This window comes from Hemicordylus capensis, chromosome 5, assembly GCF_027244095.1.
Source record: "Hemicordylus capensis ecotype Gifberg chromosome 5, rHemCap1.1.pri, whole genome shotgun sequence".
Taxonomy (NCBI): Eukaryota; Metazoa; Chordata; class Lepidosauria; order Squamata; family Cordylidae; genus Hemicordylus; species Hemicordylus capensis.
In genome coordinates, this window is record NC_069661.1 from 184,244,892 (window position 1) to 184,260,814 (window position 15,923).

Here is a 15,923-nt window from a genome sequence, read left to right on the forward strand (position 1 = left end):
AAGAGATCCAAAAGGACTAACTGAGTCACACTTCCTCTGTCAATTCCCAAGTGGAGATCTTCCATCAGGCCAATCAAGGCAGTCTTCACCCCATAGCCCACCTGCAAGCCAGTTTGAAATGGGTATAGATAATCAGTTTCCTCCAAGACTGTCTGAAGCTGAGAGGCCGCCACCCTCTCAATTACCTTACCCAGCCATGGAACCTATAGAGACAAGCCTATAGTTGCTCAACTCTGAAGAATCTAATGCAGACTTCTTCAGAAAAGGTCTAATAATTGCCTCCTTAAGACAAGGAGGCATCCTGCCCTCCCTCAAATAAGTATTTATTATTTCTACCAGGGCTCCTACAACGGCCTCTCTGCTTTGATAGAACAAGCCATGTTGGACAAGGGTCAAGAGAACAAGTGGTAAGCCTCATCGCTCCAAACAGCTTGTCCACATCTTCAGGAGTCACTGACTGAAACCAATCTAGCCGAACCACATAAGAGTTGTTGCTGAACACCTCCAATTCAGACACTGCAGTAATTGTGGAGTCTCCATCTAAGTTGGCCCAAATACGAGATATTTTGTCTGCAAAGAACTCATTAAGAACATCACAGTGGGTAACTGATGGCTCCAAATTCTGATTCAAGGAAAGGGGACACGTACTAGCCCCCTCACAACCCTGGACAACTCCGCTGAATGTGAGCTCACAGATACAATATGGGCGGAAAAGAACTGCTTCCTTGCCGCACATATTGCCTGAGCATAGATATTTAAATGTGCTCTATATATCTGTCAGACTATATTCTTGACTCAGGTCTGGAAAACAAATACTAGGGACAAGCTGTAATGACTGCAACTTATTTGCAGAACAGATTTCCAACTAAAACTAAAAGCATACCACCCTTTGAACTGTGGAATCGGACAAAACCTAACTTAAAGCATATTAGAATATTTGGATGCAAGGTATATGCATATATTCCTAAAGAACTAAGAGGAAATTTTGATTGTAAAAGTGAAGAAGGAATATTAATTGGATATGCACTGAGTAGCAAGAGCCACAGAATAATTGATTCTATCACAGAGTCTGCAGTGGCGGCCTGTGAACGCGCCACTGGGGTGTGTGTGGCAGGAGGCACCTTTAAGAGTAAATGAATTCAGTGCTTACCTCCACGCCCGCTGCACCTGAACACTATTCAGCGAAGCAGCGTGCCACCCGGCAGCCCCTGCGGTGGGGAATCGCCTCTGCCACTCACCTGGCTTCCACGGAGCGGAGCCCCCACCAGTGGCCAGGTGAGTGGCGGAGGCAATTCCCCGCCACAGAGGCTGCTGGGCAGCACACTGCTTTGCCAAACAGTGTTCAGGTGCGGCGGGAGTGGAGGTAAACACTGAATTCATTTACTCCTAAAGGTGCCTCCCACCGCCCCCGAGTGGTGCATTCACAGGCCGCCACTGAGAATCTGTTAACTGCACAGGGTTGCATATTTTGATGAGAAGCAGAAGTCAAATGCCAGTGGGATGCCAGACTATGAACTGGATTGTCTAAGTGAAGAGGCTGAACAGCAATCACCGCAACAAAATTTACAAGTAATCATAAACTATGATATAACAGAGAAACTCAATCAAGAAAGGGAGATTGAGACAGAACCAGAGACATCCAATCAAGAAGGGGAGATTGAGATGGAACCAGAAAGATCCAATCAAGAAGGGGAGATCCAAATGGAACAAGAAGTGAAACGCTCAAGCAGAATTAATAAAGGGATTCCACCTAAAAGTTTGTCACTTGGAGCTAGAGAGGATAAAATGCCAGTACCTACAGATTGGCACAAAATTGAAGGCAACAAAATTGAAGGCAGATTCAGAGACAGATAAATTACTGCAATCAGGAAAAGAAAAGATTGCATCACACCATAAAACAAAATGAGGGAATGAGACAATGAGAAGGGAAGTGTTGGGATTTTACCATGGACATTGTCTCAGTTCTTTGTGTGGAGCATGCTTGTCTATGATTGAATACATCTGTGTACTGGCTTGGATGTGGAGTCACTCACAGTTTGTTTGTCTGCTCCTTACTTGCTCACTTAAATTCAAACTGAGAGGTTCTCCTTCTCTCTGCATTAGACACTGTTAGCCTATCTGTTGTTTTCTTAGCCTACATTGGAGTAAGTCATAAATATCAAACTCTTGTTCCTCAGTCAAGGTTGGCTTCCTGTTCAATACCTTATAAGTAATTTCTCAGCAACAATCACAAAAACATATTCATGAATATACAAAATCCTGAAGAACTGCTAAGATGAAATAGAAATTTTGTAAATATACAAAATTTCAAATTTCATTGTTAAAAAGAGAAGATAATTTTCTTTCAGTTTCTTATCCTCATACCAGTCATAGGTAATAACAGGAAAGAAATTTAAGGCTTGGTAATCATTATACAACTCAGCTTCTTGTAGTATCCCTAAGAGGAGTATCTGTCATTCTATTTTACTTAGTAATACTAACAAAGTATCCCTGTGCTATTTGCCAGAAGGACTAACTATGTGAATATCATATCCACACATATGTGGAAAAGATCCTCATTCACAGCATGTCCTTTAAAGAATGACACCCCCCCCACCACCACCACACCTTTAAAAAAGAACTAGGATTAAGCAGAGTTTAGACTTCAACCTTGATGAAATACTATCATTTATTAATGTAAGCTCCCCAAGAGCAAATTACATACAGTATAGAGCTGATAATTAAACTGCACTGATTGATGATTAAGTGCCGTCAAGTATGTGTTGACTCTTAACAACCACATAGATAGATTCTCTCCAGGATGATCTGTCTTTAAGCCTTTAAGGTTTGGCCTTTAAGGTCTCTCAGTGGTGCATTCATTGCTGTCATTATAGAGTCCATCTGCCTTGCTGCTGGTCATCCTCTTCTTCTCTTTCCTTCAACTTTTCCCAGCATGATGGACTTCTCGAGGGAGCTGGGTCTTTGCATAACATGTCCAGAGTATTATAGTTTGAGCTTGGTCATTTGTGGCTTGAGTGAAAATTTTGTATTGATTTGTTCTCTGATCCGTTTGATTGTTTGCTTGCTTGTTTGTTTGACAGCATATGTCTCACAACACATGGAGTCTATGTAGTGTAACATCACTATCTAGGTCATAGGAATGCTTTGGTTCATATTAGGCCAAATCTGAACAGTGACTTAGTTTTTTATATATACAAGAGTTCAGAATTGTTTTATTTTGATAACCTTTGCTTTTTCATATAAAATTATAACCTTTTATTTTATTTAAAAATTTTTGCGGAGGGCATAGTCTAATATAGGGGTAATAATTTTCTTTGACCAGGCCTTTCTCAGTATTTTCATTCCAAAATAAGGTAAACCGCCCTGAGCCCTTTTTGGAATGGAGGTATATAAATCAAATAGATAGATAGATAGTCCTCAAAAAGTTTCATATCTAGATCACTCATGTTAGTGCTGTGTTCCAAGTACTGTTGAGATTATCTGGAAGCTCATAGGGTTATTTATTTATTTATTTATTTATTTATTTATTTATTTAATTTAGTTAGTTATGTATTTGATTTCTATACCGCCCTTCCAAACATGGCTCAGGGCAGTTTACATTAAAACAACACTAAAATCAATTAACTATTAAAATCTAAAATCGCTTTCTTCCATGAGAAGATCAGGAATAGTAGATAAACTATCTGGAAGACAGTTTGTCCATCACTTGATAGACAATTGATCTTCTCATTCAATGAGTTGATGCAGGGAAGTGTGCCTTGGGGAACAGATTTAGCTCATAGAGGAAGTTTCATTGGCTTGACCAGTGCCCCGCATGACTTGACTGTGAAGAACATGCCTCAGAATTATCTGCATCATGCACAGATTCCATGGTAGGTATGCAGTGCTTCTCTGTGGACAAACTGACTGTGGCAAGTATTCCCTGAAGTATTCTCAGCCACAGAGCTAAACAATCCAGAGAATCATGAAGTTAAATTAGCAGGGTGTCTTTTCTCAGACCTCCATCTGCCCTGCCCACAAAGCAGCATCCCATCTCTACTCTCAGACTGGGGGATTATTGAAAAAAGGTACCTTTTTCACTTACTCAAGGTTGGCCAGTGAGTAAGTTAACGTTTTAAAATATTTCTGCATGTAGCAGTTTTTCAGCATGCAAAATCTTTCTACATCCACTTAACAAAAGCACTGTTGGATATATTTGAATGTTTAGCTCTTTACCTGTCACCCAGATCTGTTCCACATGGTCATCTTGGTAAGACCAATTATTCAGTGCCCTTTACAGTCTTCTACAACATACTCGCTCAAAATGGAATCCTAAAATGCAAAAGTACTGTATGTATCCAATCCTATACTTCATCTAGAAAATAAAAGATGCTGTAAAGTTTTGGGTTGTTTTTTTTTTTACTAAAGTACAGATGAGAATGTACACATTCCCCTTAGGGAAGCATTTGGTTTCCCCCCCTATTTACATTTTGGGTAGCCCAATCCTTACCATATTTAGTCAGAAGCAATGGTGTTTACTTCCAAGACACTATCCTTTGGATCATAGTCCTAGCTTTTTTTTAAGCTATTAACTCTAAATCCAAGCACAGTATAATATTGTTCCCTATCAAATGTTGTTTGAGATGCAGTGCAACCTTACAAGGGTAGAACAGCAGCTCTGTCTTTGCAAAGAGCAAAGGAACTAACAGTGCACAAGGCTTGCTTTACAGCTGCACACATGTGGAGGAGAGGGGAAGTGATTTTCATTTCTCTTCCATCCCTGGCTGTGGGATAAACAGAAGTCACAAGCAGGCCAGAGATCACACCATGGTGTCAGGAGAAGCAGCAAGGAGATGAACACAGACTAATGAACCTTGATACTGAGGTAGTCTGTTCTAGGCAGGAAGCATTTTATACCCTTCCTGTCTGCAGCAAGACCAATAGCAGGCTTCCATGGGCAGGGTTAGCATAGGGCCTGGAAGCTGGATGGATGATGCAAAGTCATTTCATGTTTTAAGCTGTTTTAAACAAGCTTAATTTTCTAGCAATGGTTCCAAAGACGGTGTAATGAAAGTAACCCTGAGACAACTTTTTCACTCATCTGTTCCACTAACTGTGGTCCAGTTCAGCCACAATTATGAACTACTACCTGGAAAATGAGTGTTGTTGCCTCTTTTTTACCAGCCACTTCTCTGCATTCTGTTTCACTGTTTTGAGTATCAGCCTTCACTCTAATGTTTAAACTCTCTTCTAACCTTTTCAAACCTCTCTTCTAACCTTTTCATTGGACTACATAACCTCTTATGGACTACAGGAGAACTGTGCCTGCTAGTAAATTTTTTTTCTGCTTTATTTCTCACTGTCAGCCCTAAGGATTCCCTCCTGTGTTCTTTTACACAACCCTCACTGAGAGGTTTCTAGTGGATTTTGGATCTGGGGGGAAAATGCAAAAGCAGCACTATTTGGTTCTCTCCTGGTATTAGCTGCAGCCAATGTATCACATATGCACAATGCCTTGAGGCAAGAGAGAAACTTGATTCTCTAACACAAAGCTGCCGCATTCAAGACTTTGTGAAGTCATGTGCATCCATCCCTCTCCTAAATGGTGAGTTGCAACTTGCAAGTCACCGTGCTAGGTTCACAACCGAGTTGATTTTATGAAGCATCTGCCATTCCACTTTATCCCAAAATGCTTTAAATAATTAAACAATACAAGACAGGAGATCGTGTACACTCTCAGAGATGTACTGAAGGGCAGACAGGTGTATTCAACTGGGACTGAGAAGTGGCAGCTCAGACGAATCTGATGTGTGCAGCTAAACTAAGAATACAATGGTAGACAAGCTTTCACCTCTGGAATCTTTGAGGCAAATAAATAGTGGGCTGGCAGGAGGCCATGCTTGTGGGAGAAAGCAGCATAGCTAGGTAGAAACTTGACATCTAGCCCTAGTAAACAGAGTCCAATTCTTCAGGTTGCCGTTTAGCACCTTTATTCATAAAAAGAAGGCTGAAGAGCTGGCCTCAAGTAGCAAAGGTTTCCAGATAATCATCAGAGGACAGTGCATTTTCTTTAGTCATGCCCTACCAAGAAAAGTTTCAAAAGAGATTTGCTTGCTTCTTCATTCATTGGCAATCTAAATCTTGGCACTGTTACCAGAAAGTGTTGTGGTTTGTGATGAAAGACTGAAAAGAACGGTTATAGAAAAACAGGCTAGCAAAAGCAGAGGATGGCAGAGATATTTCAACAACTGTGATATTTATTATTATTATTATTATTATTATTACATTTATATCCCGCTCTTCCTCCAAGGAGCCCAGAGCGGTGCACTACATACTTGAGTTTCTCTTTCACAACAACCCTGTGAAGTAGGTTAGGCTAAGAGAGAAGTGACTGGCCCAGAGTCACCCAGCTAGTTTCATGGATGAATGGGGATTTGAACTCGGATCTCCCCGGTCCTAGTCCAGCACTCTAACCACTACACCACACTGGTTTGTCTTTCTATACCTCTGTATCAGTTCAGACTAACACCATACTATCAAGTGTTCATTCTCCCTACACAAATGCCCCTTGTTCTGTGGCGTAATAGCTGACGTCATGATTAAATTATTCAATGCAAGTCCCATTAAAATTAATAGATATTTCAATGGAAGTCTATTAATTTCAATGGGGATTACTTCCATTCAGGAATTTAGTCAGGATGTTACCCAGTGTTTATTGCTATTCCTCCAACATAGCCCACTGCCTACAGTTAATGAGGAATATAGTCTCATTTATTTTGCACAGGAGGGAAAGTGTGTGTGTTCTCCAGGGAAAAGAGAGTTTTAGCACAATCTCAAGTGCCCTATCAATGTATGTGTGCTAGAGGACTGATACATGGAAGTCACCTGCACATGCTCTAAGTTTTAATTTTCTAAAGTCCTTTCCAAGCATTATATTGTGCATGCATACAGGTGACATGTACATGTTTTTGTATGAATGACTACACGTGTTCATTCTAAAAGTGAACCTGAGCACACACCCCACAAATCGAAGTATACTACTGTATGTGTGTTTAACATAATGTGTAAATAACTTGGTGTGTATGTGTGTGTACATTGTACATAGATTGTATGTTTGCTGGTGTGACTAGGACTTTATTTTCTCCAGTATTCTTATTGTTTTTCCCATATCTATATCTCATGGTCTATATATTTCATGTCAATACCTATACCACAGTTATGGAATATATCCACCAACCTGACATAGGGTCAGTTGAAATGTACAGTGGCTGCTACAAACAATAGTGTCAGGGCTGTGACAAGAACAAGCCCACCCCAACGTCACCTGTGGATGTGCCAGCACACTGTCAGCATGTCCTTTAATCACACGTGAGGGATGTTCATCTGAATTGCCCCTCTACATGTGCTACAAATGCCTGTTTAAATGCCCCCACAGATGATTAGAGGATGTACCAAGAATGAAGTGACATGTCTGCCAGTGACATTAGGGTGGGTGCATTCTTACTACAGTCTCAACATCCTCCTGAGTAGCAGCCACTGTACATCTGAACTGGCCCATAGTTTTGGGAGGCACAGGCAGCAGCAGAGGAAAGGAGGGTGTCACTGAAAAGAAAGGGATGCTGTAACCATGTAAAGTGTCCGAGAGTAGGGGTGAGCACAGAACTGCCTGGTCCAGTTTGGTTCAAGTCCAGACCAGACCAGGCTAGTTCAGTCCGGAACCCTTTTGAAATCACCACCACCCACAATTCAGTCCGGTCTGGGGGGGGAGGGTTGCGGACAATATTTTTTTAATTAAAAAAAATTGTATTTACCCCCTTCAGGAGAGTTGTTGGAGGTGGCAGTGGGGAGGAGGTTCCCCCTCCCCCCCGCCAGCCTCCCTTTTTGCCACCACCAGCCATTCATCCGGCTCTTCTGCCCATTCGGGCCTTCCCCCTCCAGCATGGTGGCCATTTTGGAGGTTGCCGCACCTGTGCAATTGTCCTCTTCATGACCCGGGCATAAAGGGAGGCCAGTGGGGGAGGGGGAACCTCCACAGATCCCCCTGCCACCTCCAACAACTCCCCCGAAGGAAGTAAGCAAAAAAAATTATTTTATTCTTTAAAAAAAAAATCCGCGGAAACCCCACCCCCACCCCCACCCCACTGAACAATCAGGGGGGTATTCGGTCTGGAGTCGGACTGAACAAGTTCGACATCAAACATGTTTGAAAGTGATCTATCAGGCCAACCAAGGCTGTCTCAACCCCATATCCTACCCTAAAGCCAGTTTGAAATGGATCTAGATAATCTGTTTCCTCAAAGACCGCTTGGAGCTGGTCAGCCACCATCCTCTCAACCATCTTACCCAACCACGGGAGGTTGGAGACTGGCCTATAATGATCCATCACCAGGGGATCCAGAGTGGACTTCTTAAGAAGGGTTCTATACCTATCCATGAAGTTCTATATATAGTTCTCAAGAGCAACGAAAACTGGGCTAGGGAAGACCAGCCCAGTTTCCACTGCTCGTGAGAACTGCTGGGAGCCATGAGGCTCCTGGCAGCACAGCGGTAGCGAGTCCTCTTTTGGGTGTGAGCATGCCCAAACACCAGGTTACCTGATTGCATGTCTGCCATGGCTACTTGCAGCTGTGGCAGACAGACTCGCGGGTGGGGTGGGGGGTTCCCAGTAATGTTCCACACACTCACATGGTGCATTATTAGGGCTCTGGGGTGGGGCACCATGCAGTGTTGCTTTCCTCAGCCTGACCCCTGGAGCAACTGAGTGCGGTGAGGCGTGGGCAGCCTGCAGGAAAGCCGCTGCATGTCTGGGCAGGCGATCTGCCTGCCCAGCAAGTCCTCCATGATAATCTGCAGGGAGGTAAGCGCTTTCGGGCTTCAGTAGCTACACAGTAATATACAGTATTTCTGCATCCAGGCAGACATTGAATTAAGAATACAGTGAGGACTAAGAAAAACATTTACATTTTGTGACAACATTCACTTTTTAAAATGGCAAAATGCTGGGATACAAAATATACAAAGGGTTTATGGTTCAAGAGAGAGAATGGCAACACATCACAAGCTGCTACTTAGGGACATTGTCAGAAACAAGGCTTTTGAAATGTAAAAACAAAATTAAAATATGTTATGTTTGGGATACCTTGAAGCCACTGAGTCAGCATCAGTCCAATGGGCTCGAGTGGAATTATCCCAAAGGAAGCTGCTTCAGGACTGCAATCTTAACATGTATAAGAGAGGGGGAAATAAAACAAGGGTAAGATGATAGCTATCTACAAACAAGTGACAGGCAATCTAGAGGTGAAAAAGAAGTTATTTACGGTACAGTAGTTGTAAGGACAATCTAGTGACAAGGAGCATCTGAAAAAGGAAAAAGGAAAATGCTTCAACTTTGGATTGTGAGTGTGGCACAAAAAAACAATTGTAAGGACAATTAGATAAAGACAGCATCTATATGAAAGGTTATTGCAGCATTAATATATATATATATATATATATATATATATATATATATATATATATTTCCCCAGTCATAGACCAGTAAAATAAAATAAAATAAAAACAGATAAAAATGAAAATAGGAATGACAATAGAAAGTTAATTACACCATGTGAGTACGTGTTTGACATATTATATAGCAAAACTTAGCCACCATATCTACAACATCAGAATACAATCAAAATAAAACATTCAGTAAAACCTTTATGGACACAAATGGGGGGGGAGTACTTCTAGGGTCTTGAACTAGAGAACCTCCAAGTATATTTCCAAATCCTTTAAAAAAAAATGGGCCAGAAATTTCTAGTGATACTGTTACAATGTAACTAACATGACTGGCACTTTAAAAGAAGTGTTTAATAATGTCATATATTTTTTCCTCCCAGATTTTCTCTCCATTGACCCTGTAAATTCAAGATGGAACTATACATTAAGCCCGACAATGGGACTGCCAAGGAAATGTTGAATTCTTCCCTAAATATATAGGATCGCCACGTGCTAGAAATGACCACATTCTGCATTTTCATTCCCACCACTTCTCCACATCATTGGCTACCAGTGGTAATGATGAGAAATATGAAACATGTTAAATGATGCTTATCACATTGCAGGAGTTGAGAAGGAGAACTTAGTATGACAGCAGAAACCCCATGTTAAATATAATGGGGCCATTCACACAACCAGGTGGGCAGGCAGGGAGGAAGGCTAGGGGTGTGCAAGGTTCGGAGTCCCCCCCGGTCCGGAGGGGGGGGACTGTGACTTTAAGCGGGGGGGTGGTAGTACTTACCCACCCCCGCCGCGCTTCCCCCTCCGGCGCTGTTCCTTGTTAAAATCTTCTTGGGGCGACAGAGCTCCGCTCTGCCGCCCCTGCCCCCGTCGTCGCTTGCAAGGCTTTTAGAAAGACGAGCACAAGGCTCTAAAAGCCTTGCAAGCGACGACGGGGGCAGGAGCGGCAGAGCGGAGCTCTGTCGCCCCAAGAAGATTTTAACAAGGAACAGCGCCGGAGGGGGAAGCGCGGTGGGGGTGGGTAAGTACTACCACCCCCCCGCTTAAAGTCACAGTCCCCCCCCCTCCGGACCGGGGGGGGGACTCCGAACCTCCAGACCAGTCCAGCGGTCTGGCCAATGAGGCCAGACCAAAACCGTGCACACTTCTAAGGAAGGCTGCTCAAATTCACCTTCCCCCCAGACGAACACAAACATGCTACTGGGAATGCAGAATGTGCTTCCAGATTATCTGTGCTGTGCCATACAGCACAGAGCTCCAGAAGTTGGGATGACACATCCTGGCCTGATATCCCACAATGTGCTGCACCATGAATGCATGCAGTGCATTGAAGGGATCCCCATCAGAAGGGTGCACTAGGCACCCGTCTCTGTGTCTTCTTGAGCTGCATGCAGTTCAGTAAGACACATGACCTGGGCAACCAGGTTAAGGGAGCACATGCTCCTTGGCTAAGAGCTAGGCTTGGGAGTGGGGTTAGGCTATGAGGATCCTGACACTCCACATGAGCAGCCTAGTCCAGGGCACTTTCCACATTATCCGCCCAACCAGTGTTCCCTTTAACAGGGATTCCCAGATGTTGTTGACTACAACAACTTGACCCATAATCCCCAGCTTCAGTGACCAAAGGCCATTGCAGTTGGGGGTTATGGGAGTTGTAGTCCACTTCTGTAGGCTACTCATGATAACAGGCTCAATATGTAGTTCTACCCTGAGAGTCCATTTCAAACAAAGCTGAGTTTATATGGAACAAAACCTTGTTGCTGTTCTGAATGAAGTGCTAAAACTACCACCAGTTTAAGGTGACCTAGGAAGTGGTTTATGATGTGCACATCTTTCTTGTCTAATATTTGCATGAGATGAAAAAAGGTGTGACATATGCATGTGCTTTCACAACAGAATGCAAGGATCTTGCCGCCATCATGCTGTGGCAGGGATTCCCAACCTATTTCCCACCATCATTCTATGGCAGGGATTCCCAACCTGCGGTACTCCACATGTTGCTGAACTACAATTCCCATCATCCCTGGGCACAATAAATTGTAGTTGTTCTTTCTATGCTCTTAGCATTGTGGATACAACTGGTATACTCAGCAAATATGCATATATAACTAAATATTTATGGATTTATGGATTTATTTATTTATTTAATACATTTCTATACCGTCCAAAACACAAATTCTCTGGGCAGTTTACAATACAATAAAAACAGCCAATAAAAGATTAAAACATTTCAACAATTAAAATTAAAAGTTAAAACTATTAAAACACAATTAAAACAGTATTGAATTAAAAGCCTGGGTGAACAAATGTGTCTTGACTGCCCTTTTAAAAGTTATAAGAGATGGGGAGGCTCTTATTTCAGCAGGAAGTGTGTACCAAAGCCTCGGGGCAACAATGGAGAAGGCTCGTCCCTGAGTAGCCACCAGACGAGCCGGTGGCAACTGCAGACGAACCTTTCCAGATGATCTCAATGGGTGGTGTGGTTCATAGTGAAGAAGACGTTCTCTTAAATACCTAGGGCCCAAGCTGTTTAGGGCTTTATAGGTTATAACCAAAACCTTGTACTCTGCCCGGAAACTTACTGGCAGCCAGTGTAGATTTTTTAAGATAGGAGTGATATGGTCTCTCCGAGATGACCCAGAGACCAATCTGGCCACCGCATTCTGGACTAACCGCAGTTTCCGGACTATCTACAAAGGCAGCCCCACATAGAGTGCATTGCAGCAGTCAAATCTGGAGGTGACTAGCAGATGAACTACTGTTCTGAGGTCATTTCTCTCAAGAAATGGATGCAGCTGGAGTATCAGCCAAAACTGATAAAGGGCACCTCTGGCCACTGCCTCAAACTGGGACACCAGGGAGAGTTTTGTGTCCAGAAGCACCCTCAGACTGCGTACCTGTTCCTTCTGGGGAAGTGTGACCCCATCCAGAACAGGCAGATCAAAATCATCTCCCAAGTTCCGACCCTGCACAATAAGTACCTCCGTCTAATCTGGATTCAGTTTCAGCTTGTTAGCTCTCATCCAGCCCATCACTGCCTCCAGGCAGGCATTTAGGGAGGTTATGCCTTCTGCTGATGACATTGACATGGAGAAATAGATTTGGGTGTCATCAGCATACTGATAACACCCTGCACCAAATCTCCTGATTATCTCTCCCTGTGGTTTCATGTAGATGTTAAACAACATCAGAGACAATATGGAGCCCTGAGGGACACCATACCGAAGTTCAGTTTTTGAAGAACAACAGTCCCTGAGAGACACCATCTGGAATCTGCCCAAGAGATAGGAGTGGAACCACTGCAAAGCAGTGCCTCCCACCCCCAACTCCCTCAGACGTTCCAGAAGGATACTATGGTCGATAGTATCGAAAGCAGCCGAAAGATCCAAAAGGACCAACAGAGTCACACTTCCTCTGTCAATTCCTAATTGGAGATAATCCATCAGGCCAACCAAGGCAGTCTCCACCCTATAGTCCACCTGAAAGTTGATCTGAAACGGATCTAGATAATCAGTTTCATCCAAGACTGCCTGGAGTTGGGAGGCCACCACCCTCTCAATTACCTGGCCCAGCCACGGAAGGTTTGAGACAGGCCTATAGTTGCTCAACTCTGAGGAATCCAGGCCAGGCTTCTTCAGAAGTGGTCTAATAATTGTCCCCTTAAGACAATAATTAATTAAGACAATTATCCTTAAGACAAATATAAAGATAAACTGTGTTCACTCTGATCACCTGAAGAGCTTACTATTCTTGCATGTGGTGTAGAGATGTGTGATGACTACCGTCTTCAGTGTGTGATGACTATGGACTCTTGGGTGAGGCGTAAGCCACAAGTAGCATTACCTGAGCACCCATAGATATTCTAAGTCCAAAAGACATTTTTGTTGTTTTCCTAGAGAACAATAACTGCCAATCTGTATATTCAGAAAAAACACATGGGGGCTATTCTCACGACTAACAAAAATCGGACTAGCAGAGGCTAGCCTGATTTTTGTTGGTTGTCAGAACTACCGGGCTCGCAGTCGAGCCCGGTGGTTCTGAAGCGGCTAACCCGCTCGAGAACCCCTGGCAAAAAGCCGGTTTGCAGAGCGAGCACTCCTGCAAACCTGCTTTTTGCGATCGTGAGTAGCCGCGGTGTGCCTTTGCACCACGCCTACTCACGAGTAGACCCCTGGCCGGGAGGGTTAAAAGCAGCCTTCCGGCTCGAGGGTCTCCCCAGTATGCCCTGTGTGCTTGTGCAGGGCATACTGGGGCTTGCGGGGGCTACGCGGCCCCCACTCCCCCTACCCCCCACCAGCTCCGTCTTGGAGCTGGCCATCATGTGGGCAGCCGATCCGGCCGCCCAGGGTTCCCTGCCTGCTCAGTGCCCTAAACCGGGTCTCACTGATCGTGAGACCCAGTCCATGATATAGTCCTCCTTGGCTTCTAACACTTCAAAATCCAGGTGAGGGAATTACATTATTAATGCTATACTGCCCATATCAGAAGCCCATGCACATGCAAATTTAGCATCTTAAGGAGACAGCATGTCTGCCTGATGTACTCTTTCCTTTATGTGCAAGGAGGGTTGTTGTTTTTAAGAGGGAAATTCACACCTGTGAGTTCCAACCTACATTCTGAAATGTCACATTCCTAGGAGGGCTATATTGCATTTTTTTAAATTGATTGCTCCAGAGGGAGCTATCAGCTGCCAGATTTTGCCTCCCAGGTTCTGACCCCAATTGCCTTACAGGACTCTTTAACTCTGTAACGAGCGACACCCTGCTCGCTCATCAACCTGGAACACTGCTAGTGAGCGGGGTCTGTACTCAAACTTGGAGAGGTTCACAACATCATAACTATGTGAACATAAGAACAGCCCTGCTGGATCTGGCCCAAGGTCCATGTAGTCCAGCATGCTGTTCCACACAGGATGTTGACTAATATTACCAAGGAATATGTATTTATTTCAACTTCCCTTTATCTAATCTTTGCTGCCACATCTAAGCTCTTCCTGTTTGGGTTTTTATCCTGACAATCCCTACTAGAGTAGCTGAGGGCTGCACTGGATGCAGGATGAACTTTTATATAAACAAAAAACTTTTTTATATAAACAATAAACATTTGTATGTATAAGCAGCTCATAGGTTTCTCTCTGCCACAGCTCATAATGGTTTCTATAACAACAATAACAAGGCTTCACTGTGTATATATGGTATGGTGTAAAATTTGTGACACACACATTTCACCCACTGGTAGACAGTGTATATGGACAGATAGAGAACAATTTGACTGAGGTAGCCACAGTTGGATTGCCTATCCCCTATAGACATAGATGCTATCCTACCCAGTCCCTCCCCGGGACCCCAACAGTCCTAGAACAGACCCTGAAGCTATTCCCATGATCACTAGAAACCAGGCTAAGGGAGCTCAACCCAGTTCCTAGCGATCATTGGAACCACTAGGTTCATGGGCAAGCCCAGTGGTTCCATGGGTGCTAGCCTCTCACTAAACAAGGGTTGTTATTTTGATCGTGGGAGGAAGGGAGGGGGACCCCAGGAAGGCACTACGCACTCACATGGTGCCTTCCTGGAGCTCCGGGGGCTGGGGGGCCACGCAGTGCTACTCCCCTTCCCCCGACCCATGTAGCTCTCCAGTGAGCTGCAGCCCGCCAGATCCCTTGAAGCACTACACCTTGATCGTGTGTAGAGCCTCCCTATCTCTCTAGAGATCCTCTCTCTAGCCCTGTCCGTATCTATCTCCTGGCTTCTCTAAGCCCTCTCTGAGACTCCAAGCTTCCAGTTTAACTGCTCCATTCTAAAGCCCCTCCCTTAGGAATCCCACCTGGAAGGAGGTTCCTCGGGCTTCAAAATGTGATTGACAGGAATGGAGCTGCTCCCAACCATCACAGTCCCGCCTTTGTGCTGATTACATATGTGAGGTGTCTACATGTGATCTTGACTCAAGACTCCTTCACTGATGGACAGTAGCCACTGGATACCCATCTGACATCTGTTTCTATGTATTCGTGAACATATGTGCATCCTTTTTAGAGAAGCATGTGCTTGGACGGCCTCAATGGAAATAAGAACTTCTTGGCTGGTCAAAAGATTGTTTGCCAACAGGTATGTCTGAACCAAGAGGATTTAGGGGAATATGATTTACAAAGGAAGATAGGATGAACAGCTGGATACCAAATTGAGCCATATTTCATTAACAGACTTCTTAGAAAAGTGCTTTAGGAATCACAGCAATAAATACTTAATCATGTAGAACACGTTTTAATCCTTTGTGTGAACATACTTTGGGAGGGGAGGATATTACTTCAGTATTATCTATTGCAGCCTATAGGTAGTAAAATAAATCCAATTAAACCAAGCAGTGAATTTCTGACTGCCATCACTGTACAGTAACCAGTGAGTAGAATGGATCTGTTCACATCATGCATTAATTACGTATTTGCA